The sequence below is a fragment of the Berghia stephanieae genome, chromosome 2 (genome assembly GCF_034508935.2).
Source record: "Berghia stephanieae isolate SIO BIC M18660-M18661 chromosome 2, UCSD_Bste_1.3, whole genome shotgun sequence".
NCBI classification, from domain to species: Eukaryota; Metazoa; Mollusca; class Gastropoda; order Nudibranchia; family Aeolidiidae; genus Berghia; species Berghia stephanieae.
Window position 1 is genome coordinate 43,761,096 of NC_088361.1, and position 13,738 is coordinate 43,774,833.

The 13,738-nt window shown below is 37.3% G+C and overlaps 1 protein-coding gene across 1 annotated transcript in view; it reads right to left on the reverse strand.

Moving 5' to 3' along the window:
* The window catches only part of LOC144964940 (putative transporter YutK), a 90,188-nt gene extending 82,694 nt beyond the window's left edge, over positions 1 to 7,494 (reverse strand). Inside the window, exon 1 of the mRNA XM_078899743.1 lies at positions 7,474 to 7,494. The gene's annotated coding sequence lies outside the window, so the exon portion shown is untranslated. The remainder of the gene's footprint in view (positions 1 to 7,473) is intronic.
* Positions 7,495 to 13,738: the final 6,244 nt, after the last annotated feature.

Sequence of the window (13,738 nt, forward strand, 5' to 3'; positions counted from 1 at the left end):
TAGCCAGCATGAAGAATAAAAAGTACCGATTTTCTTTGTTTAGAAACACGATGGCCGCCGTTGCTGGGCGACATGACATCAGACTATTGAATCCAATTGAACGAGAGAGAATACAATTATACAATCCGAGCAGGAAATTTCGACTTGCCATGAGACTGGAAGGATAAAGGGTGAAGGGAGGGGAGGAGGTATGGGGGAAGATTAAAGAGAGACGGGTCACCTGAAGACGAAGTACGTGGGAGTGTCACGGACGCTTGTCGTGCAATGTGTTAACCCCTTAACAGCGAAGCTGATATTTTGTTTTCAGATACAAGGTTCATTTTGTCTTTATTATTGTTAATGGAGAATGAAGTGTTTCCACCACTAGAGCAGTCAGAGAATCGCGACTCGGACTTCAGTTATCTATAATCACTTTGCCGTTACTTGTCTTTTGATGAAAATGGGAAGATCTGGTCTTGGGTCAAAAAACGATCGAATTTCGCATATAAAGGGTTACACTGCTAGTGGTTTTACTCCCCCCCCCCCCCCCCCCCCCCCCCATCTATTTCTTCCTATTTTCTTTCAATCAGTGTTGCTGATTGCTATTTACTTTATTATGATTAGCAAGTGAGGTAGAGTGTCACGGGAGTTTCTAGTGCAATTAACCTTTGCCAATGACACTGATTTTTTTGTTTTCAAATAATAGTTTACTTTTAAATTATTTTTAATGGAGAGTAAACCGTTTCCACCATAAGAAAAAAAACGTGAACCTTTATATAACGCGATATTAACTACATATGCTCAATGCACTTTATAAAGGCCCCGTGACCAAAGCAACGAATAATATGTAGAACGAGACATGACGCTGTTAGGCGATATTACATTTTTTCCGGACAGAGACAACGATGTTAACAGCCAGGTAGTCATTTTACACATGAATTTGGTGAGAAAATGTGAGTAAAAAGCCTTTTCCACGCACTCAACTATGCGCCGAGCGAGGCTCGAGCTCAGGACCTTCCGATCCGAAAGCGAGTGTCATACTACTAGACAACATAGCCGCACAATAGAGAAGTAAGAATATTGCGACCCAGGCTACGAATAAACTAAAATTGCATTGCTGTTATTTGTCTTTTGATGAAAACATAAGATCTTCTCTTATCTCCAAGTAAGAATGACTTCGCCTTTGAAAGGTTAAGTTGTTGGGGTTATTTTTCGGGGTTATTTTTTTAAACGCAGCTTCACTGTTTTTGTTTTTTTCTGACTGGCAAACGCGTACTTATCCGCATGACTTACACACACAAAACCATACATCTAGGTCACAATATGATACATCTAGGTCACAAAACGATTCATCCACGTCACAAAACGAAACATCTCGGTTTCGTTTGTGCCATGACAGTAGACCAAACCGAGCGGCTTGGGTTGCGAAATACCTTTCTATAAAAGCCTTGGATTCGCAAGAGCCTTATAAACTAATTCCTGCCCCAGCTCTAATGCTGAGCAATAATAGTTGTCGTGCGAACAATATTATTCAAGTCCTGACATCGGCATGTTAGAGTCAATTAATTGAAGCTATACGTTTAGTAAAAAAAATCTCACAATATCCGCCAGCCGGACATAACGTACCAACACACAAAACTATGTGCAACCTGAAAAGTCTACTCTCGTGAATTGTGATGTGCGTTTAGCTAAAAAGTCACAATAAACCGCCAGCCGGATATAACGAACTCCTACACGCAAAATTATGTGTAACCTTGAACGTTTATAGTCTGATTGATAGAATTTAGTGAGAAATACTCATAAAATAGCTGACTAAAAACAATAACAAAGAGCACAATTTTGACGTCACTCGGCTCTCTGTTATTGTATTTAGCAAGCTATTTATTTATAAGTAGTTCTCACTAAATTGTATTGATCAGACTATAAACGTTTAATGTAAACATAGTTTTGTGTTTTTGTACGTTATATCCGGATGGCAAAAGAAATGAGTATTTATCATGACCATAGCATCGATAAACTACTACAACCACTATTGTAAGTCACATGATCTCATTGCAGTACATTGATTTTCGTATTTGAGGTCGTTCCACACAAACAAACTACAATAACTTTTTTTTAAAATAAAGAAAAAATTAGTTTCCATCTGTTTTTATCAGTTACATAATAAAATGACAAATAAACAAGAACTGGCAATCAAGCTGAAATAAAATAGCAGAAATAGTTTCTAAAAATAAAGTGTGGATACAGTATAAACTTGGTCCATACTTTTTCGACGCTACTGCTATACCCTCAAGGATAGTGAAGATCATCTTGACTCTTTTACCCTGGAGGAGCTACTAGAGGCCTTGTCCCATCTGAAGGCAGGAAAAGCATCTGGACTGGATGGAATCACAACTGAGATGATTCAACACTTTGGCCCGAGAACCCCTATCCTGGCTATTGGACCTCTTCAATGTATGCGCAAGGACAAACAGGCTGCCAAGTGCATGGAGGAAAGCAAGAGTAGTCGCCCTACTGAAACCGGGGAAAGATCCAAAATCCAAGAAAAGCTATCGCCCGATCTCCCTCCTGTGCATCGCATACAAGCTATTTGAGCGAATGGTTATGTCCCGCATGTCACCCAGTCTAGACGAACAACTGTCTCCAGACCAGGCTGGATTCCGACCAGGACGGTCAACATGTGGTCAACTTCTTAACCTTACACAATTCATAGAAGATGGGTTTGAGACAAAACAGGTTACTGGCACAGTCTTCGTCGACCTCACTGCAGCCTATGACACAGTGAATCACAAGATCCTACTCCTCAAAGTGGCTAAAATGATAAAGAATAAGAAAATTGTAAATATTATCCAGTCACTTCTCGAAAACAGGCGCTTCTTTGTTGAAATGGATGGCCGGAAGAGCAGGTGGCGCACCCAGAAGAATGGTCTTCCCCAAGGATCAGTGCTGGCTCCAACACTTTTCAACATATATACAAATGATCAGCCTGAGTTCCCAAATATCCGCCGATTCATATATGCTGATGACCTATGCCTCGCAACACAGGATGTGTCCTTCCAACCAATCGAGAGCAGACTGACAAATGCCCTAGACACCCTTACAAAGTACTACACTAAAAACTCGCTGAACGCCAACCCAGGGAAAACACAAGTGTGTGCATTTCACCTCAATAACCACCAAGCCCACAAAAAACTTAACATCAAGTGGAATGGCCAGACATTAGAGTACAACTACCACCCAGTGTACCTCGGAGTGACGCTTGATCGAACTCTGTCCTTCAGAGAACACGTGAGAAAGACCAAGGCAAAAGTGTCCACGCGTAATGCCCTCCTTGGAAAGCTGGCAAACATGAACTGGGGAACTGACCCTAAAACTCTAAGGACCACAGCATTGGCCCTCAGCTACTCAACTGCGGAGTACTGCTCAGCTGTATGGGCCCGATCATGCCATGCCTCCAAGCTAGACCCCGAGCTCAACAACGCCTGCCGGATCATAACGGGCCAGCTGAGAGCAACACCATTACCACTGGTCTACCGTGCAGCAGGAATAGCCCCACCACACATCCGGAGGGAAACCCATGCCCAAATACAAAAATACAAACAGGAAATGGACCAGAGACACCCCCTTCATGACCACAATTGCCCCAAAAGCAGGCTCAAATCAAGAAAAAGCTTCCTCACAGTAGAGAGCCTTCACCCAGACCACTCAGCATTCTTCCGCCTGGACAAATGGGTAGAATGGGACAAGACAGTAAACGATGCCCTCCAGCCCCCAACAGAAAAGCTCCCAGCAGGCACAGACCTCAAGAGAAAAGAATGGGTGGCGTTGAACAGAGCTAGAGCAAAGGTGGGAAACACCGCCACCAACCTCTTTAAATGGAAAATCTCACCGGGCACTGAATGCCCATGCGGTCACCCCAGACAGACCATGGACCACATCCTGTCCGAATGCTCGCTGGGACCTCACTGCACCAATGCTGACCTGAGGGAATGCAACCAGACTGCCCGGGACTGGCTGACTCACTGGCGCGACAAGATATGATGATGACTGCTATACTCTTGATGTTAAGTCGTCAGTTTTTTTGTTTTTTGTTTTGTTTTGTTGTTTTTTTTCTAATACGCCCTTCCACATGGAATCTTATGATGCCATGAAGGGATATAATTAATCCATCAAAGAATTGGTCTGATGTCAACAGCAATCCCCCATGTTGTCCAAAGTATGTTTTAGGTTTATTTACCATTATTTTCCCTCCGTTGTTTTTCCATATAACTTGGTCTAGGAGTAAACCAGAAAACGACCTTATGGTACCGCATCATTTACCAAACCAAGGTGTTAAATTTAGCTATACACGAGTTCATAATGTAAACTATTTCTACAACTCCGCTTTCGGTCTTTCTTCTCTCGCACAACGCTTTCGGTCTTTCTTCTCTCGCACAATGCAACAGTTTTTAATACCAGTTAATTGCCCAACTTCACGAAGACCCAGGTTTGAGAGGATTTGCCAAGATGAGGGTCATTTCAATCGATCCGATCGCTATTTGAAAGACGAGATTCTAGCCAAATTTTGAAATACAGGTTGTTTTTTTTCCAGATTACGACATTTTACTGGTTAACGAGCAACATCCATAGTGTATAATAGTGTACCAACTACCCGCATCATAACGGCTATTACAATAATTAAAATATCTAATGCCACCCAAGTCACCTTCATCATTCCCTAATGGACTGTTACGTTACAACGTTTTAATTTAGTCCTTGATTACCATTGAAGTCATGATCATAGCGGGAATTTATCAATTATTTGTCAAGCACTACTACTCTGCACTCGTGTCATAATTTATATACCGTAAAAAACAGTTGTAAAAATTGGCATCAACCTCTCTCAATCAATTTGTCTTAACTGACTATAGATTTTGGACAATATTGATGCCATATCAAAAAGGTTTTCTTCTTTAAGACCTATAAAAAAAACAGCTGTTATAAAATTAGAAGTTTGACACTGTTAAATATGTAAACAAGTTACGACCACAAAGTTTGAGATGAATTCATCGTCTATCCAAAAAAATTCGTGTTGACACGTAGTTCCGGCTAGTGATTATGAGTTCACGTCATACGTGTTTCCGAATAAAAACAATTCGCCTTAACTGTTATACACTTAACACTTAGCCTGTAAGTAGTTTGCTTTAAATATATATGAAATAGTGATTGTACATTCAATATTGTCAATATAATTTTGAAAAAAAATTGTATATATGCATGAAAGTTTCACAGAGCCTTAACGGTATTTAAAACAGATTAGGCTCTCAAACGATACGATGCGATACGAAATCCCTATCGGTTCCACTCTCGTAAAGCTAAGTTAAGAAGAATTCTTGTATCTATCGATAAGTCATTAAATACGATGGTTAAGGAATTGGAATTTCACAATGAACCGTGAGAAAATGGTTATCGAAATAGAGAGATCATCAGTGTCGAACGACGTGGTAGGAAAAGGATCCAAGACGACTTTGATATGGATATCATCCAAAGATGTGTGAAACTGGGTGAATGAAAACATACATTCGACACAACATTGGACGTTTGATAATTCGGGCACAAAAGGGCCCATGGGTTATGGGTAGAGGATCGTTGTTATTCTTGCAGGTTGTGAAGATACTGGATATTTAAAAGGATGCCATGCCATTTTCCCCTCTCTGCATCAACTGGAATGTAGAGGATATCATTATGTAGTCAGTGCAAAGTGTTTGAAGGACTGGCTAAATACCGTTTGATGCCTTCCCTCGAAGCACCCAGGACATTGTATTGGACAACGCTCCCAGTCGCTTCCATGATAATGATAATAATGATAATAATGATGATGATAATAATAATAATAATAATAATAATAATAATAATAATAATAATAATAATAATAATAATAATAATAGCAATGATGATGATGATGATGATGATGATGATGATGATGATGATGATGATGATGATGATGATGACGATGATAATAATAATACGTTTTTCTCTTCCTCTGTCTATTCTTTAATGTGATTAAATTTATCAGAATTTCTTCATCAGAGGAATCCATGACGAAGAAAGGTTTGATCACTTCGTGGCGCGTATATCAATACCGAACCATCGATTCTGTGTGTCGATGCCGTGTAATCTATGGAGGCATTTAGTGAGAACTACTCATAAAAATGGCTCACTAAAAACAATATACAAAGATGACTGCCATGCATGACGTGTGTCCGATGGAGGGCGCATAATAACTCGACTCCGGATCGGACATACTGCCCTCATTCACCGTTTCCTTCTGGAGAGGGATGAAAAACCCCTCTGCAGAAGATGTAACTGTGACCTCACAGTTCAACACATTTTAATTGGATGTACAGAATTAGAACAGATAAGGTCACAACATAATGAAAACAGGGACTTGAAGTCTCTGTTCAGAGTCGGTCGATCCGCTTACAATTTTAAAGTATCTGCAGGAATGTGAACTCCTTCAGAAATTGTAAATAGATATTTTTACATAACAAACATGTAACTATTATGATTTTATAAAGATTTTATTACAACAGTACACGTTTTGAGCAGCTATGGCCCCTCAAGGCCGATAAAAAAATTGATAAAAGACAGAAACGGGCGCTTAAATGACCTAAATAGTGTCGAAAGCGCCGTTAAACACCTAAAAACAAAAACAAAACAAACAGATGTGTACCTGGTGTGGTCGATGGAGGGTCCGCCTAAGAGCTGGCAAAGAGAAGTGAAGATCGTTTTTATAGAAGCTCACAACATTGCCATTCGGAAGTATAACGACCAACACACAAAACTATGTGTAATTAACCATGAACTTTTATAGATAGCATGCGCTTGGCTAAGAAGCTCACAATATTGCCATTCGGAAGTACAACAGACCAACACACAAAACTTTGTGTAACCATGAACGTTTAGAGTCTGGTTAATACATTTAATGAGAATTATTCATTAACGCGGATGGCAAAAAGCAATAACAAAGACCTGAATGACGTCATCTTCGTTCTATCTATACTAACGAAAGAGTGAAAATGGAAAGGCTTCGTATGGGAACAAAACAGACAAACAGGCAGCCCTTACCGTCTTCTACTGTTCTATCTATAGTCTGGTTAATCGTAGCCATCGTTAACTTATAGCCTGACACTGACCAAAAATGACGTCAAAATGCCAGTCTTTGGCCACGAAAGAAAACAAATCGTGAGTTGTATTCAATAGTTCAACCAATGGGACCACTTGTTTCCATGAGCACTACTAACGACAACTCACTAGGCGGTGCAAAAACCGAATAATGACGTCATAATGCCAGTCTTTTGGGGTTTCAGTGTCAGGCAATAACTTAATGATGGCTACGGGTTAATACAGTTTAGTGAGAGTTACTCATAAATGCGGACGGCAAAAAGAAATAACAAAGACTTGAGTGACGTCAACATCATTTTATCTATACCCATAATGACGTCACAAACTCACAGGAAGAAATAACACAGAACAGTGAATGAACATCTAACAGGTTATCCAACAACTCAATAGCCAATCAACAACAAACTAGAACATATTGTGAAACACAACGATAAATACGTTCTCTCACAAACACATCCAGAAATACCAACCAACAATTTTATAACGAACTCAAACTAATAATCAAAGTGAATCGTCTCACCACCAGCCAAAAATGATCAAATTCAGCAATTCAAACATAGGGTCTAAAAAGGTTTAACCCTCTCCTTACCACCTACATCAAAATCGTCACATTTGTTACGACACAATATACGATACATTTTTCTTATTCAGAGTATTTTGTACATCACAATGATCTTTGTTTAATGGGCATGATCTATATTAACTTTCCATGTGCTCAAGGTCATTGGTCACATTGCAAAATGTGCTCAAAGTGACCAACTTTGTGAAAAGTGTTCACAGCTTTTTAAATATCTAACATCACGGTTGGTCGTTTGGTTCAGCTTGACACATGGGTATGTTTATAACTTTTGTAAACAAAGCAGCGTGTTTACATTTGTTAAGAAATATCCAATTGTTGGACAGCAACAAATCATGTGATTGATGACCTGGTTGGATGAAAACATGAATATAGATCGTTCCCATTAATAAGAACATAAAGTTGTTTTGTAGAGAGATTGTTTGAATTTCAAAAATCCATTTTTCTACTGGGTAATCCTGCCATTTTGGGAGAATACTGAAAATGATCGGTAAGGAGAGGGTTAAAGTGTTCGTCTTTACGTTCATTACGCATTACACACTGGATACCTTCATTGTTGTACACACTCTGCCTGACAGGCACAGCGTCTCGTTATGTGCTCCTCATGTTTGCTCATGCTACATTTCACTTTGGAACTTCTTTACACCAACATATTTGCAAATTTTCATTGTTTACATGCATATGATTATTCATCCTGATTTTAAGTACGTCTTTACATCAACACATTGGCCAACACGTTTATCACAACAATAAGAAGAACAGGCATCGGGGAGGCAGACGGAAACAACATAAACTTCCAACTGCGATAATTCGTCGTCCACCCGCCCCCACTCATACCCGTACCCCCGTCCACCATCACACTCGTTGTACCTTTATTGGCCACAAATAATAACAATGCCGACAATAATAACATCGTTATTTGTCTTTTGAATGCATAGTCATATCCTTTTTTAAAAACCGGAAGAATTAAATGATTTATTAGCTGAGAAGAACTTTGATATTCTATAATTTATAGTAGAGACGTGGCTTTCACCGTCTGGAGACCACCCAGTTGTAACGGCAATGACTTCCAATACTGGGTACCAATTTAAATCGTATCCAAAAAAAGATCAGCGAAGGGGTGGCATTGGCGTATTTTATAAAACGAAATTATCTAAACATGTGGAAATCATCGAGATGCGCTGCAAAACAATGGAGGTCATAGATCTAAGACTACCCCTCCAGAATGCAAGATACAACATCAACTGAATCTACCAACCGCCAGCAAATCAGAAAAACAAAATAAATTTACCTGATGTCAGGAAAGAAATCAACGTAGATCTGAAGCACATAGGAAAATAAGACAAGAGGGTTCAAATTGAGAACAGATGTTTCCACGAGTAATCCACTTATGGGCCCATTTGGACATTACCTAAAACTACCAGCCCAAGCTAAGATCCCTCCTATAAAGGATACACTAAAATGTTTACAAATTAAAATAAAATAAAAGAAAAGAAAAACAACCTTGATCTTTCACGGGGCAATATCCTCTTTACATGCTCAAAGCGCTTTACAACGCTAGCCAATCGCAACACTTAACATATAGGACGAAGCGTGATGCCTGGACAACTTTTTCCCGTTAACAGCCAGGTACTCATTTTACACATGAGTACGGTGAGTGATTGTGAGTAAAGGGCCGTTTTCTGAGGCTTAACTATGCACCGCTCAGAGTGGGACTCGAACCTAAGATCTCCCGATCCGAAGGCGAGTGTCATACAACTAGACCACATAACCGCAAATTATTAACTATAATAGTACATTAAGGAAAGACAATTTGCAAGGAAACAATATCATCGCTCACAAAAAGGTACCCTACGGGCTAAGGATCAGCGCTTTGACCAGGAAAAAACGAGCAATCTTAATGCAAAACAAAAATAGAGAACAACATTAAAAGGAAAGCTGATACGAGGGGTGGAAGACACAGCAAGTGACTCTCTACCCACTATGGGAGGTAGAATACCCCACTCAGCACGAGCAATCTATCAATGTACCTATTTTAACATTACCTTAAAGTCTCATCAGCAAAGGAGCCGATATGGAGGACACACTCAAATGTTTACCGAGTACAATATATTCAAAACAATATTATTTGTACTCAATAGAGAGAGATAGATAGATAGATAGATAGAGAGTGTGTGTGTGTGTGTGAGAGAGAGAGAGAGAGAGAGAGAGAGAGAGAGAGAGAGAGAGAGAGAGAGAGAGGAAGAGAGGGAGTGAGAGAGGAGACCGCAAGGAGGAAAACCTTTCTCAAATAAAAAATAAGAAACTACATATTTAACTGTCCCACTCGCTGCTAAGGATCCCCACTCCCTTCTCCCGGACAGGGCCAGGGGGAAAAACCCGAGAAATTTCTATACAGAGCAAAAACGTAAAACGTGGGAAGGGTAACTAGGTAAAGGGGGATACAATACACAGCAGCGCGACCCTTCCATCCACAATGTGAGGTAAAGAGCATGGTCTTATGCTAGATCTGAAACTGGCCCCACACTTGAAGTTGATGGAATCGATAATAAGGTGGAGAAAAAAAAAAACAAGACAAAAGAACACAAGTGATAACATTCATGAAGCTTATATTCACGAGATAAAAATAATTTGATAAATCTCTCTCTCTCTCTCTCTCTCTCTCTCTCTCTCTCTCTCTATATATATATATATATATATATATATTATATATATATATATATATATATATATATATATATATATATATCAGTCCTAGCAGGCACAAACAAGTGAAAGAATTTGCTAGAAGTCTAATTATTGTTATTGTTGTCCTCCATTATCCCTTAATGATGGCGTCAAGCAGCACCCGGGTACTCCCGACGATTAGCCACAATACAAGCCAAGCTGCTCATCATCTTCTCTATCATTTTTGGTTTAACTTTAATATTAATCTCGAGTTGCGGACGTTCAGTTGTTCAGCCACCAAACAATGAACCAGTGTACTGTGGTTGCTGATTACAACAAGTAGGGCCGTTCCTTCACATGTTTGATAACCCATTCTACAAATCAAGACCACGCGACGTCCCAGGTTCCAGCGATTTTGCCAAGATGTGGGTCATTTAAATCGATCGATAGTTGAAGGATGAGTTTTATGGCACTTTTTTAAATGCGTATTTTTCCAGTTTTGGTTAAAGACTATTAAGATTTTTTAAGCTGTCACAGTCATTTAGAATTTAATGAAATCCGCATGCATGTCACATCAGAAATTAGCACCATAACACGAAATACTGTTTTGACTATTTCAACATAGATAGACTCGAAATAGTTCATACATAATAATAATATGGGGTCACCAAATTCGTTATAAAATAGGCAACATGTCGATGGTGAATTCTTCAATGGTAAAATTTGGTAGTAATATCCCGAAAAGTGACATCGGTAAACTTAATTTGAGGGTGAAACTTGTTAGAGAAATTAAAAAAGTTTGCGAGTTCCGATTCGGACAGTAAAGTGATACCGACAATGTCGTCTATTTATCTAAAAAACTATTCAGGTTTGGAATCTAATATTTGTGTTTTGGAGCTATCCCATGAATAACTAAGTATAACAAGGTCTCATTTTAGTGCTCATGGCTACACTGCTTAATTGTTTGTGAAATTTATTATTACATTCAAAGCTATTAAGGTTAAGTACGAGATATGTTACCATAAGAACAGTATTGGCGTCAATATCTGTGGAAGGGTTATGGTCAAGAAAGTACTGAATGGCTTTAAGAGTGAGGAATAGAGGTGTATAGAGAAAAGGAAGGCTGAAATGTCCCAGCCGGATTCCAATCGCAGTGCCCCGATGCAAGTGACGTGTGGCTACTATGTGGTCCAGGGTTCGAGCACTAAGTGGCGCAGAGTTACTCACATTATGTCACCGCATCCATGTGTATAATGAGTGTCTGATCGTTAGCAGCGTTGTCGCTGTAGGGAAATAAAATGTAATATCGCCAAACAGACGTCTTGTCATGTCTCGTCTTACATGTTAAGTGTTGCTGCTGGCTAGGGAGACATCGAAAAGCGTTTTAGCATGTTTAGTGAATATAGATCTGTATAAGAGAGACCTTTAAATAATTTTTAGTATATTAATTATGATGTTATTCTATAGGTTTAAGTTTAGGTTAATACCAATGTTTTTTTTCCAGATTTTATGTCTATATTTTGTGCCACATTATTTCTAAAGGGCAATTCTGCAAGTGTATTTGATTGTAATTTCTTTAAGCCTATCGTAATCCATGCTGTTTTCAAGCGACATTGGCCTCTGATCTGCTGTCACCAGCTGCCGCCAGTGCACACACATTACGCTTAGACACGATAACAACAATCTATAATTATTTAATTATAAGCATTCGTTACAACGGTTTTTACATTTATTTTATGTCAGTGCAGTGATATTCATTATCACTACAAATATGATCTTATCATTATACTTCAATAGCGGATACATTATTACATCACGAGATGTTGCTATTTCATGACACCAATATAATTTTATAGTTTTAACCAGTTACGAGTACCTACCGTAGTTTGGAAAGACGCGCATTAAAAAATTTGGCCAGAATACTCGTCCTTCAAAAATCGATTGATTTAAATGACCTTCATCTTGGAAAGAACTCTCAAACCTTGGACCTGGCGATTTCTCAGCTTTGATAATTTTTGCCAAAATGAGGGTCGTTTCAATCAACCGATATTCGAAGGACGAGTTTTATGGTCAATTTTTAAAAAAAATCGCGTTTTTTTCCAGAGTAGGGTAGTTAACTGGTTAATCTTTGTGCCAAAAATAAAAAAAAACACGCCACGGGCTTGACAGGTTTTACATCAAAAAATCAAGTTGCAGATATCACAACGATTTTGATGCGCTTATCTTTTCAAACGGACCAGAAAAATGCTGACTCTAAAAAAACACATTTTTAATATTTTGGTCAGAAAACTCTTCCTTCAAGTATGGATCGATTAGAATGACCATCGTCTTGTCAAAACTTTTAAATCTCTCTTGATTTCTCAGGTTTGAGATTTTTTTTGACAAGACGAGGGCTGCTCGAATCGATCGACATTTGGAAGGCGGGTTTTCTGGCCAAAATGTTTGAAATGTATTTTTCTTTTAAAAGAACGGCAAAAGATTGTGAGAATTTTTATCAACGTGCCATTAATTAGAATTTGTATGGATAGCAGGATGTTGTGATGCTAAAATGTTTCGATTGCTCGTTTGATATAATTTAATATGACTGTTATTGTATATGATACGAGGTTTAATTATAAAATAATATTCGTCAATACAGCTTTGTCTATTATTATTATTATTATTATTATTATTATTATTATTATTATTATTATTATTATTATTATTATTATTATTATTATTATTATTATTATTATTATTATCATTATTATTATTATTATTATTATTATTATTATTATTATTATTATTATTATTATTATTATATTATATTTTTATTATAATGATTATTATTATTATTATTATTATTATTATTATTATTATTATTATTATTATTATTATTATTACTATTATTATTATTATTATTATTACTATTATTATTATTATTATTATCATTATTATTATTATTATTATTATTATTATTATTATCATTATTATTATTATTATTATCATTATTATTATTATTATTATTATTATTATTATTATTATTATTATTATTATTATTATTATTATTATTTATTATAATGATTATTATTATTATTTTATTATTATTATTATTATTATTATCATTATTATTATTATTATTATTATTATTATTATTATTATTATTATTATTATTATTATTATTATAGTCAGAATTTTAGTGGCGCGTATATGTCTTCATTTTCTCAACTTTCCCTCAATGCACAGCAGCAAAAGTTTGTATGACCCTTCGAATCAATTTGTCTTAATCCAAAAAAAATTTTTTAAAGTAATTGTAAAACAATAGGAAAGGATTTGGCTTATAACAGCTATATTAAAATTGATAACTGGTAA